The 11,890-nt window shown below is 43.8% G+C and overlaps 1 long non-coding RNA gene across 1 annotated transcript; it reads left to right on the top strand.

Annotated features, from left to right (window-relative positions):
• The first annotated feature begins 2,026 nt into the window (after positions 1-2,026).
• LOC144382795 (uncharacterized) lies at positions 2,027-6,688 on the top strand. The gene is made up of 2 exons (XR_013450196.1): positions 2,027-2,235; positions 5,490-6,688. It is a non-coding gene; the product is annotated as an uncharacterized LOC144382795 (long non-coding RNA).
• Positions 6,689-11,890: the final 5,202 nt, after the last annotated feature.

Here is an 11,890-nt window from a genome sequence, read left to right as displayed (position 1 = left end):
AAGCATTTTTGTGTGTTGGAAATTATAGTATTCTGAGTAAATTAGTAAGAATTTTATATTTTAGGGGCGCCCGGCTGGCTTATACGGAAGAGCGTGCAACTCTTGATCTTGGGGTTGTGAGAGATTGCTTAAATAAGTAAATAAATAAACTAAAAAAAAAAAAAAAAGAATAATTTAAGTCTCAGCCGGAAGAAACTAAGTAGCTCCTTAAGTGTCAACAGATGATGTAGCCATACCGTATTACTCTGCAGGCTCAGTGCTGCGGGCGCAGTGCTAGACTTGCTGAGGTTGCTCTCTGAGACACCCGCATACACAGTCTCCACATATCACATATGTATGCAAATACAGTGCATCCTCTCTTACTGTAAACAGCATAACGTCCAGCTCATTGCATGTTGGCATCACCGGAACACCTGAAAGCTTGCTGCCTTTTTTCCTGGAGTCTTCCTGGGCTGACTTTAATTCTGCACCTTTAGGTAAGGTCTGCCTAGACTTGTCTTAAATCCAGCTGCTTTGGTGGTTCCAGGGCTTGGCCTAGGTGGGTCAGGTATCCACTGGTATGAGATCCACTGAGACGGTTTTTTCCCTTTAATTCATCTTTTTTCTCTGTGCTTCTGTCACATATAATCTGCAAATGCATTTCATTTAGCGGGTCTCGCTTCGGTCAAGCCCTGAGTTGGTGGCTGACTGAGTGGCTGTATTTTCTTTGCTGGGAGGAATAAAAACCCAAGTGATCAGCAGGTCTCAGGGCGGGGTGGTCACCGAGGCAGGAAGGCTCGCCATGCCGGCAGAAGTCTGGACTACCGCTATGGGCAACAAGATGCATCATGTCCTCAACAGCGTGTCTGTCTCTCAGCCCCTCAGGGTATCCAGAAGTTTCCTGTGGACTGAAGGCCTCACGCTGGAGCCACTCCCTCCCCACATCGCCTCAGTACAACTGGGAGAAGCAGGCTGGGCAAGGGGGCAAGGCAGAGAGTGTGGTGACAGCCAAGGGGGATGCTGGCTTCCGGCTCTAGCTGCTGTTCCCACAAAGCGTCCTCATCCAGACACAAAGAAAGAGCCACCAGGTGGCTCCAGGTGCCTGGACAGTATGTATTTTAAGAGATTAATTTATGGGATTTTTTTTTCCCTCTGTCTCCCTGTATATTCTCTTCCCATCAAGCAGGGAGCTTTTATGCTTTACTGCTACAGAGAAAGTATATGAAATGGCAGAAAGCAGAGACTTTGGTTTCTCATTTACCAAGCACTTAGAAGAATGCGGATTTGTGGTAGAAGCAGAATGAAGAGAAAAGAAAAAGGTTCAAGAGTTTTACAGTGGAATGTCTTTAAGAAGGTTGAAAGGAACAGACCCCTTCAGTCTTGGTTTCCTGGCAAGGCCCCAGAGATGTGACAAAACTCCAGAGAAGAAAAGCACTGGGGCCCTCAGCCTGGCAAACAAATCCCATGTCCCAAGTGAGTCACGGAAACAATGACCCAGTGCCAGCAGGGCGCCGCCAACTCGGAATTGGGGAAGATTGCAAAATCTTCACCAGGTCCCCGAGGGGAAACACCAGGCATGACTGTCTGTCAGAATGGGGCTCCGAGGCAGAAACTCAATTGATGTGGAAAACAAAGAAAATGCTGTGCTGCGAGTCGGACTTTGTAGACCGAGAATCGTCTTCTCTGCACATTCATTGGGAGAATTGTGGAGGGATTTTACCGTGTCGCTGGAGCTACATTTTCCAGAACTCCCTCCCCAGTGTTGTACACACTGGGCTTGGCCACAGGAGAAAGATCCCGTGAGATTTGGAAGGCAGAAGCGAAGTGGCAGCCCTGAGGCTCTGGAGGTCGTTTAGGGCCCTGGGTGCCGCTGCCCACCTCCGAGGTCACCTGGCGGGTCGCGGGCAGCCACTGGGCCCACAGTTCCTCCAGGTCCACTGGCGCTTCCCGGGGTGCCTCCCAAATAAGTAACTCACACTCAAATCATCCCTGGCTGGCCTCTGACAAAACACAACCTGAAACAGACCTCACCGGGTGGAGGAATGGACTGAGCCTGATAAGTTTCTTTTTTCTTTTTTTTTAAATAAAGATTTTATTTATTTATTTATTTGACAGAGAGAGAGAGAGAGGAAGAGAGAGAGAGAGACAGCACAAGCAGGGGGAGCTACAGGCAGAGGGAGAAGCAGGCTCCCCGCTGAGCAAGGAGCCCGATGCAGACGCTTAACCTTAACGACTGAGCCACTCAGGCTGAACCTGGTAAGTGTTGATGTAAAGATGTGCCCTAAGTTTTCAAAAACCACATCTCCGTGGCTACAGAGGAGATGCTCTAATCACTGCTCCAGCCAGGGGGCCACCAGAGCAGCTGTCAGCCACGCCTGCTGGGAAGTCCAGGGGTTCCCCAGGGTCCCAGGTTTTCAATGCTTTTATGTCCTGCACAGCTATACCAGTGGAATACGTGTTGTTTGTGCATAGGATGCTGCTGGTGCAGATAGAGAAGCACGTGAGTGTGACCCAGATACACTCACGCGCCCCCATTTCCTTCCTTAAGGCCTAACTTAGCACTGCATCCTGGTCAAAAGAAACACAAGTCTGGGGGTGGGGGGGATGGGGTAACTGGGTGACGGGTATTAAGGAGAGCACGTGTTGGGATGAGCATTGGGTGTTATAAGCAACTATTGAATCGTTGAACACTACATCAAAAACTGATGATGTACTCTATGTTGGCTAATTGAACATAATAAAACATGTAAAAAAAAGAAAAAAGAAACACAGGTCTGACTCCAGGCAGCCTTGAAAGTCACTATGCCTTTAGCAAAAAATATCTCCCAGAGAGGTCAGTTGAGGAAGGAATAATACTATATTACAGCCGCTGCAAGTTCACCAGCCTCCAGAGTTCTACCCGTAAGGCAGTTTCCTAAATCTTCAGTTTTCCAAAGGCTCCAGGCTGCAGGGGGCTCTCCCCCTCCCCCACCCCACCCCCCACCCCCGCGCCCCAGCATGCACCAGCCCACTGGCCATGTCACACAAACCAAGGTTGTCCTCAAAGAGGTCGGGATGAGTGAATGGGTAGGGTTGGGGGTGGGGAAGACAGCCTGACTATACTTCAAAAATTTTTGTCCGGGTCACATGTGAAAATAAACTGTTTAAATTGACCATAATTCCGGATCCACCACACCCTCCCCACCAGAGAGTCAGGCCTCCTCTCAGCAAGAATTAGCATAGAGTTACACTACATCTACAACCCAATTTACCTCTCCCTTCCACTGGAAGCTAGTCTCAAGTTCAAGTAAGTATTGCAGAAAGGGTTGCTAATGACCTCCAAGCCCATTAGCCACATGGTTTATGTTGGCTTCAAAAGCTGATGCAGGTAATGTGACCCACTGTCCCTTGGCACCACGCACACCTCTCCGTCTGCCCTGGCCCCATCAGGCTCACAGTTCTCAGGTAGCATTTACTCTTGTCCAGACAGTAAAATCCAGGCAGGTACAAAAGGTTTTAGAAGTTGGCCGACCTCTGCGTCCTTTCCTATTTTGTTCTTTTCAGCACCGTTGTATGAAGTAGAAGTTTATGTGGTTGAGACAGTGCCAAGACTCCATTTTCTCTGTTAATGGCAAGAGAGTAGGAGAAAACACAAAACAGGCTCCATTTGCACGGAGCTAACATCATCATTCTCACTGGGGCTCATTTGCTTCCTGGGCAGCTTGCCTCTGGAGAGGAGAGAAGGGCTGGTGGTGGTGGAGCCAGGAACTTCAAGTTGGGTCAGAAAGGGTAGCCAATGCCCATGAAGGCTGAGCAAATTCCCTGAGGCACCCAAGCAGTAGGCAAAGGAATTCAGAGGTGGCAAACCCTTGCTGCTTCTGTCCCTCCCACCTAGAAAAATGCAGGTGACAAGCCATAGAATGGGAAAAGATCTTTTCAACGAGCAAAGCCCTAATATCCAAAATATAAACATATTCCAGTATATGAATAAGAAAAAACGGGCGGGTGCCTGGGTGGCTTAGTTGGTTAAGGGTCTGATTCTTGATCTCAGCTCAGGTCTGGATCTCAGGGTCGTGAGTTCGAGCCCCGTATTGGGCTCCACTATGAGAGTGGAGCCTACTTAAAAAAAAAAAAAAAAGATAACCCAGTAGAAAAAAATGGGCAAAAGACTTAAACAGACATTTCACAAAGATAAAAAATATATACAAAGATGCTCAACTTCATTAATTATTAGGATAGTGTAAATAATAATGAGGTAACTTTACGCATCTCATAAAAGCAGTAAAGTTAAAAATCCAACAATATCAAACAATAGTGAGCATGTAAAACAATGGGAACACTACATCACATCCTTCCAGGGAGAGGATAAACTGGTTCAACCACTTTGGAAGACTGTTTGGCGGTATCTAGTAGCGATGCTATGAATATCCCCCTGATGCTATGCACAGAGCCTTTTGCCACCTGTCCCAAACCCGAGCCCCCTTCTTCCAGGTCTCCTAGAACCTGGTCTGGATTAGCTATGCAAAGAAATGAGGTCTAGTTTGAGGGACTGGCTTCCCTGCCCTCCCTTCCTTCTTTCCCTCCTTCCTTTTAGTTTTTTTCAAAAAAGTGAGATAAAACATATATCCATAAAATACATAAAACGTATTTGTAGAGTTTAACAAATAATTGCAAGGCCACCGTCTGTGTAACCAGCACCCAGATCAAAAGCAGCAAGTGTCAGCATCCAAGAAGCCTCCTGTGGGTCCCCTGAGTCATCACAGCCCTCTCCCTCCTCATTAGAATTAACTACTATTATCCTGTCATTCAGAATATTAATTTTCTTTGTATTCTCTGTACTTTTACCCCCTATCTGAACTTCACGTGTAGGGGTTCCTATTGAATACATTCTTCTGTGTCAACATTATTTCCCTCAACACTATGTTTGTGAGATTCAAACAAGTCACTGGCCCTCGTGGCAGGTCACTCCTTTTCATCACTGCATTGTATTCCATTGGATGAAGACACCACAATGCGTCTTTCTCTCCTCTTCTTGATGGATAGGGTTGTTTCCAGTTTGAGTCTATTACGAACAATGCTGCCAAGAACATTCTTGCACGTAAATCCTGGTGTATGTGTGCAAGAGCTTTTCTAGGGCGATGACCTAGCATGGCTTCCTTTTAATCCAGGCTTAGAGCATTCCTGTTTTTCCCCTCTCTCCTCTTTCAAAACTAGCTCTCAGGAAAGACCACAAATTCCCTCATGCTAAGGTAGGAAAATGGCTGAGAACTTCTATGTAGCCTCTCCCATATCATTGTGAACTGACATCAAATGAAGTAATTTCTAACTGTAGAATTTTAGGTATCTGGAAGCTGAGGGAGAAACCCATCAGGGTTGGCCCTGGGTAGAAAGGGTCACATAGCTGTAAGGCCATGAATCAAGAAAACGAAACCCCAGAGAACCGAAACCACAACAAAACAAACAAGAAGAAAAAAATAGCTGAGGTATTACATTTAGTATTTTTTTAAAAAATCTTATTTCATGCTTTCCAGAATCTTTTGTGGAAAACAAGGAAAACTATAAAGGCTGTTGTTCTGTGTGAAAGGTCAGAAACCAGGCACAGGAGGTGACGCCTTCTCCAAGGGTCAGTTGGCAGTTAATGGCTAAGCTACCTGGAGTGGTGAAAAGGAAATCCTTAAGACCAGACACCCACGCTTGAGGCTGAATTCCATCAACTAGAGAGTCATCTTTTCCAAGCTGGTTTCCTCTGTGAAATTGACATGACGAGAGTACTTATTTCATGAGATGGTTGTGAAGATAAAGTAAGGAAATGACTGAGCTGCGTTTCACACAGTGCTTGCCCCTGGTAAGTGCTCAAACAGTGTTCGATGGTTCTGCTTCTTTTTATTATTTGAAGCTCAGTGTGGGCACTCTCTGTGAGGACAGGTAAACAGATGATCTGAGCAGGGTTCACTGACGCCATCCGGGATCCTGGCAGGCTTAAAGCATAAACGCAAGAGAAGAGGGAAAGAAAGTAGCACTGAAGCCAGAGAGAGACATGACAGGAGCGCATCTGCTGTGCAGGAGGAAAGGGCCCAGTTTCCAGAGGTGAGCCACTGAGGGCCAGCCAGGGGGTGAGCGAAGTGGGGGCTGGGGTTAGCGCGGCCCAGGGAACACTGCACTAGGTCCAGCCCCGGGAGAGGTTTGAGCGGGTCTCGCTGGGTCAGGACAGAGAGGTCAGATGGAGTCCAAACATGAATAGCAAGGTATGGCGGGGCGGGGAAAGTGGGTCAGATGAGAGCTGGCAGACAAAGATGTGCACACTCCCAGGGCAGCCAAAAGTCAACAGCTCCTATGCATGCTGATGGCTTCCATCTCAAGCACCAGCGAGTCACACAGCTTTTTTGCCTCGGGATTTCTCCTAGCTTGGAAGCTTGCTCAGTCGGCTTGCAGGCAGCTACAGCAGGAAAGTGTGGTGCATGTGGGTGTGGGGATGCCACCCAGGGGCAACTCTCAACCAGTGGAGGATGAAGGTGGATGGATAAATGTCCCAACCTCCCATATTTCAGAGGGGCATTTCTAGGTGGTTTTTTTTTTTAATATGGTATTTCAAAGGGTCTTGCCAGTTGTCCACAGTGATAACTAGCTCAATAATGCATCTTTCATTGGCTTTCCCCTCTTCCCTATGTCACTCTCCCTTCTTCTTCATTGTCTTCTTGGGATAGCCTCACAAATAAATGATTGTCACCCACGTCCTTACCTCAGTTCTGCTTGAGGAGGAACCCAAACTAAGTTATATTATTATCATCTAACATAAACTTGGGAGCTGAGATTCCAACAAAACGAAACAAAACAAAACAAAAAACCCAACCCCTGCTCAAACCCTAGCTCAAACAGTGTTCAAAAAACATGGTCAAAATGGAAATGAGGAATTAAGAAAATTTCAAAAACGAACAGAGTCAAGATCATAGCCAAAGCTCAGTGTGCTGACATAGACTAATCAAATGTGGACGGGCATATAAATAGAAAAACAAACAAACAAACCAAAAACAACCCCTATACAGGTACTAGAAGAAAATGTAAGCAATCTGGAAACACATCCTAGAGGACCTCTCACATAGGACTGACCGTCCATGAGGTTGTGCACTGCGGGGCTGTGGTTATGGGAGTTCAGGCTCCAGGGGCTCACTGGTGGGGGAAGGTTGAGAGAAGCAGTTAGCAAGAAATAATATGTACCAGTCATGTGGATAGCTTGTAAAGCAGTGTTGAATGGAAATAGTAAGAAATAGAATCAGGTCATGGCATAGCATCATTTCCAAAAATATTCCATATATATACTACATACTTTATAAGGAAACATACAAATACTGTCATACCTATCTAACACATCAGAGTGATTATCTATGGTGGGCAGGGGGAATGGGAGCAGGAAAAGGGAGTTTAAAAAAAAAAGTGTCTTTCATGGACCAATGATGACTGTGTGGAGTTCATACTGAGGAGCCAAGGAGTGTGATCAACTCAGCTCTTCACCAGAGGTCCAAAATGAGGGGAAAAGAAGGAGGAGGAGGGGGAGGAGGAGGAAATATAGAAAGACACAATTCTAACCTTAGAATAGGGAAGGCCTCTTAAACCAGTGGTATAAAAGACACAAACTAAAACTATGAAATTATGACTTTGACTATATGTACAAGGAGGCATCTGTAAGGATTTCTTTTTTTTTAATTTTAAGATTTTATTTATTTATTTAATTGACAGAGACAGCGAGACAGCGATAGAGGGAACACAAGCAGGGGGAGTAGGAGAGGGAGAAGGAGGCTTCCCGCAGAGCAGGGAGCCCGATGTGGGGCTCGATCCCAGGACCCTGGGATCATGACCTGAGCTGAAGGCAGCCACTTAACAGACTGAGCCACCCAGGCGCCCCTATAAGGATTTCAACAAAGCATTTTAGTAACACCTAAAAACTGGAAATGACCTAAAGGTTCATTGAGAGGAAAATGGTTAAGCATGTCCTATTCATACCATAGAATGCTATTCAGAGGTCCCAAAGAAAGAGGCTGACCTGCGTGTAATGACAAAGGCCACAAAATGCAAGAAGGCCATTCTCAATGTCCTGCGGGTCTCAGTTGTCACACTCTGGTACTGGCCCTGCCCGGAGATATCGATAGGTGAAAACAGTAAGTCAGAGAATACAATTATTGCATTAATTTACAAAGTGCAACACAATACAATTTATACTATAAAACAGAGGGGGGAGGGACGGCACAAAAACATCTGTTTTTATCTGTACATTCTATCCATATGTAAATGCTTAAACTAAAGTCTGACATTTAAAAAACAAATATATGTGTTAAAAAAAGGGGCAGGGAGCATGAAAAGATTGCTACATGAGTAGTGTCCCTGTGGCAAGGCCTTCCAGAATAGTTTTGAGCAATAAGGCCAGTTTTTCTAAGTGTCCCTGGGTTTGTAAACACTCACGATCTCTCAGGGTTTCCCCAGAGAAACTACCTGGGCCAGAGCCTGCACTTTCCAGAGTTGTCCAGCAGGGGGCAGAAGCACCATGAGTGGGCTGCCCTGAGACCTGACTGGCGTTTAGGGCTGGGCCAGCCTTCTCCAGCAGCGGACATTTGGCCTGCTTCTCCACCATTAAAGGCTGATTATTTTTAAGTTTTCCTGCAGAGTAGCAGATTCAAATATATACTCTTGGCTACCTATTTTAAAAATTCAGAACATGCATTTGAATTCAGGGTAAGATGTAATTCTTTTTCTTTTTTTTCTTTCAAAAATAGAAATCGTCCAATTATTTTTTTATTATGGAAGTAAAATATATTCATTACAATTATTTACTTATCTATCTATCTATCTATCTATTTATTTACTTTTTAGTATAAACTGGAACACTTGTAGTTTTATTATCTGGAGAAACACTTTAACATATCTCTTTCCCAGACTTAAACACATATAAACAGTTTACAAACAGGGCCATCATACCATTTTATAGTTGCTTCTTTTCAACTAGATCAACAAGATCTCATAAGCTCTCAATTTTAAATCAATTTTACATACATGTTATTAACCCAGTTATTTCCATTAAAAGGCATTCTGACAGTGGGTGAGATGGGCCAAGACCCCATGCCATTCTTTGGGCTTTGGATCCTGGTTATGTTGTCCTGGCCACAAGAGCCTGGCATGTCACGGAGCAAATCAGCAGCAGAGGAAACCAAGTCCATCCTTGGATCGACACTTCTAAATGGCATGGAGTTTTAACAGCCAAGAGCTTATGTGCTCTGTGGTCTTTTGTAGGTTTCCCCACACAGTGGCTTCTTGGATGGTGGATGCGATTTCCCTTTATTGGATAACAAAAGATAATCACAGATCAGCTTCAGAATCTCTCTTGGAAGAGTGACTGAGCTGTCTATCTGATTATTGTATGGGCTGGCTTACTAGAAGGTGAAGATTTTGGATGGCCAGCTTCTAGCTGCTTCTCCCTAGGGAAGGTGATTACCTCATTGTAGAAAGTTATAAATGTAGCCCTTGCTCACTATGTTGTTTGGGGAGGTTTGGTTCAAAAAAGGATAAAATAATGGCTTCATATGTAAAGATATATCAGATTTAAACTATCTTTCTCTCTGGTACTCTTCTTCCAGTTGTGTTAAATCTAAATCCTAGAAAACTTAGCCAGATGAAAAATAGAGTTTGATTTTTTAAAATGAATTTATTTCTTGTTTTGGAAAGGATTCAAATAAATAGAAAGTTGAAGGATTGGCTGATGAATAGGAGAAAAAACATACCATTTTGAAATGACCAACAACCATACAAAAACCAATGTCCAAGGCAACTAAGACTAATTTTGTTATCAACTTTCAAAGACCAAGGAATGCAGGGCTTAGAGAAAATGTGGTATCATTTGCTCAGAGGCATAATAAAGGATTTTCAAACCCAAACATCTTTGCAGACAATGGCTCAGACAATGGCTGAATTGAAAAACCAAAACCATAGGAACAATAAGCCACAGATGCAGAAAGGGACCTGGGTGGTCCGGCTTGTGGTGAGGTGACAGCTTGCCAAGCATCAAGGTCCCCCGCTGATGAGTTCTGCAGTTGTATTCCTCCTTCCTCGAGATTGAGGTCACAGGAGATTATCTGTCCTGGTTTAAGCTTCAAACCACCTCCAAAAGGGTTAACGCCTGGAGTATCAGCCTGATTGGATCCTGAAAAGCATATTTTATTACATATGTGTTGGTTTTTGGCATGATGGAAGCTGAAGTTTGCTGAAGGTATAAATGTCTGTTTCACAGAACAACTAAATATGAACAACTTCTTTAAGGAAGTGTCTCATCCCAGGGTAAAGACAACAGATGAGGCAGAGAAGAGTACCAAACATACTGCTATGAAATGCTTTTGACCTTGGGAAATGATAAACCAAAAATAAGAGAGGGGATCATAAATCTAAATGTAAGAGCTAAAAACTATAAAACTCTTAGAAGAAAACAGGAACAAATTCTCATGACCTTAGATTGGACAAGTTTCTTAGATATCACATCAAAAGCACAAACAACAAAGGAAAAAAACAGATAAAGTGGACTTCCTCAAAATTAAGACTTTTGCTCTTCAGAGAACACCATTAAGAAAGTGAAAAGAGGGTGCCTGGGTGGCTCAGTTGTTAAGCGTCTGCCTTCAGCTCAGGTCATGATCCCAGGGTCCTGGGATCGAGTCCCACATCGGGCTCCCTGCTCGGCGGGAAGCCTGCTTCTCCCTCTCCCGCTCCCCCTGCTTGTGTTCCTGCTCTCTCTATCTCTCTCTCTGTCAAATAAATAAAATAAATAAAATCTTTAAAAAAAAAAAAAAGTGAAAAGACCACCCACAGAATGGAAGAAAATATTTGCAAATCCTGTGTCTGATGAAGGACTTGTAGCCAGAATATATAAAAATTCTTACAACTCAACAATAAAAAGACAACTCAATTTTTAACTGAATAGACATACAAATAGTCAATAAGCACATGAAAAGATAGTCAACATCATCAGCTAGCGGGGAATTGCAAATCAAAACCACAGTGAGATACCACATTACACCCACTAGGATGGTTAAAGTAAAAAAGACAGATAACCCCAAGTGTTGACAAGGATATGGAGAAATTGGATCCTCATACAGTGCTGGTGGGGCTCCAAAATGGTACAGCCTCTTTGAAAACATTCAGCTGTTCCTCAAAAAGTTAAACAAAAAGCTACTGTGCACTCTTAGGTGTATATATATATATATATATATATATACACACACATATATATATCCGAGATCATTGAAAATATATATTTACATAAAAACTTGTACATGAATGTTCATAGCAGCATTATTCAAATAGCCAAAAAGTGGAAACAACCAAAACGTCCACCAACTGATGAATAGATAAATAGAATGTAGTATGTCCAGAAGATGAAATATTCATCCCTAAAAAGGGAATGAACTACTGATACACGTTACAACATAGATGAACCTTGAAACTATTATGCTAAGTGAAAGAAGCCGGACACAAAAGGCCACATATTGGATGATTACATTTATATGACATATCTAGAACAGGCAAATCCATAGAGACAGAAAGTAGATTTGTGGTTGACAAGGCCTGGGGAAAGGGGGTTGATGAAGGACTGTTGATGGGTATGAGGTTTGGGGGTAATGAAATGTTCTGGAATTAGATAGTGGTGATGGTTGCACAATTCTGTGCATATACTATGAATATACTAAAACCAATGAATTGGTGGGTGGATTTTATGGTGTGGTATCTCAATAAAGCCATTACGGTAAATAAATAAATAAATCAGGAGGGACATAAATGAGTGAAAAAATGAATGAATGAATGAAGGTCACAGACAGCCAGATCCCTTCTCCCTAATGAGCAGGAGCCTAGGGCTCTAGGTATTGACCTGGGTCGGGTGATCAGACCTGGCCCACACACC

This window comes from Halichoerus grypus, chromosome 8 (genome assembly GCF_964656455.1).
Source record: "Halichoerus grypus chromosome 8, mHalGry1.hap1.1, whole genome shotgun sequence".
In the NCBI taxonomy this organism is placed as follows: Eukaryota; Metazoa; Chordata; class Mammalia; order Carnivora; family Phocidae; genus Halichoerus; species Halichoerus grypus.
This window is presented reverse-complemented; position numbering and strand designations above follow the sequence as displayed.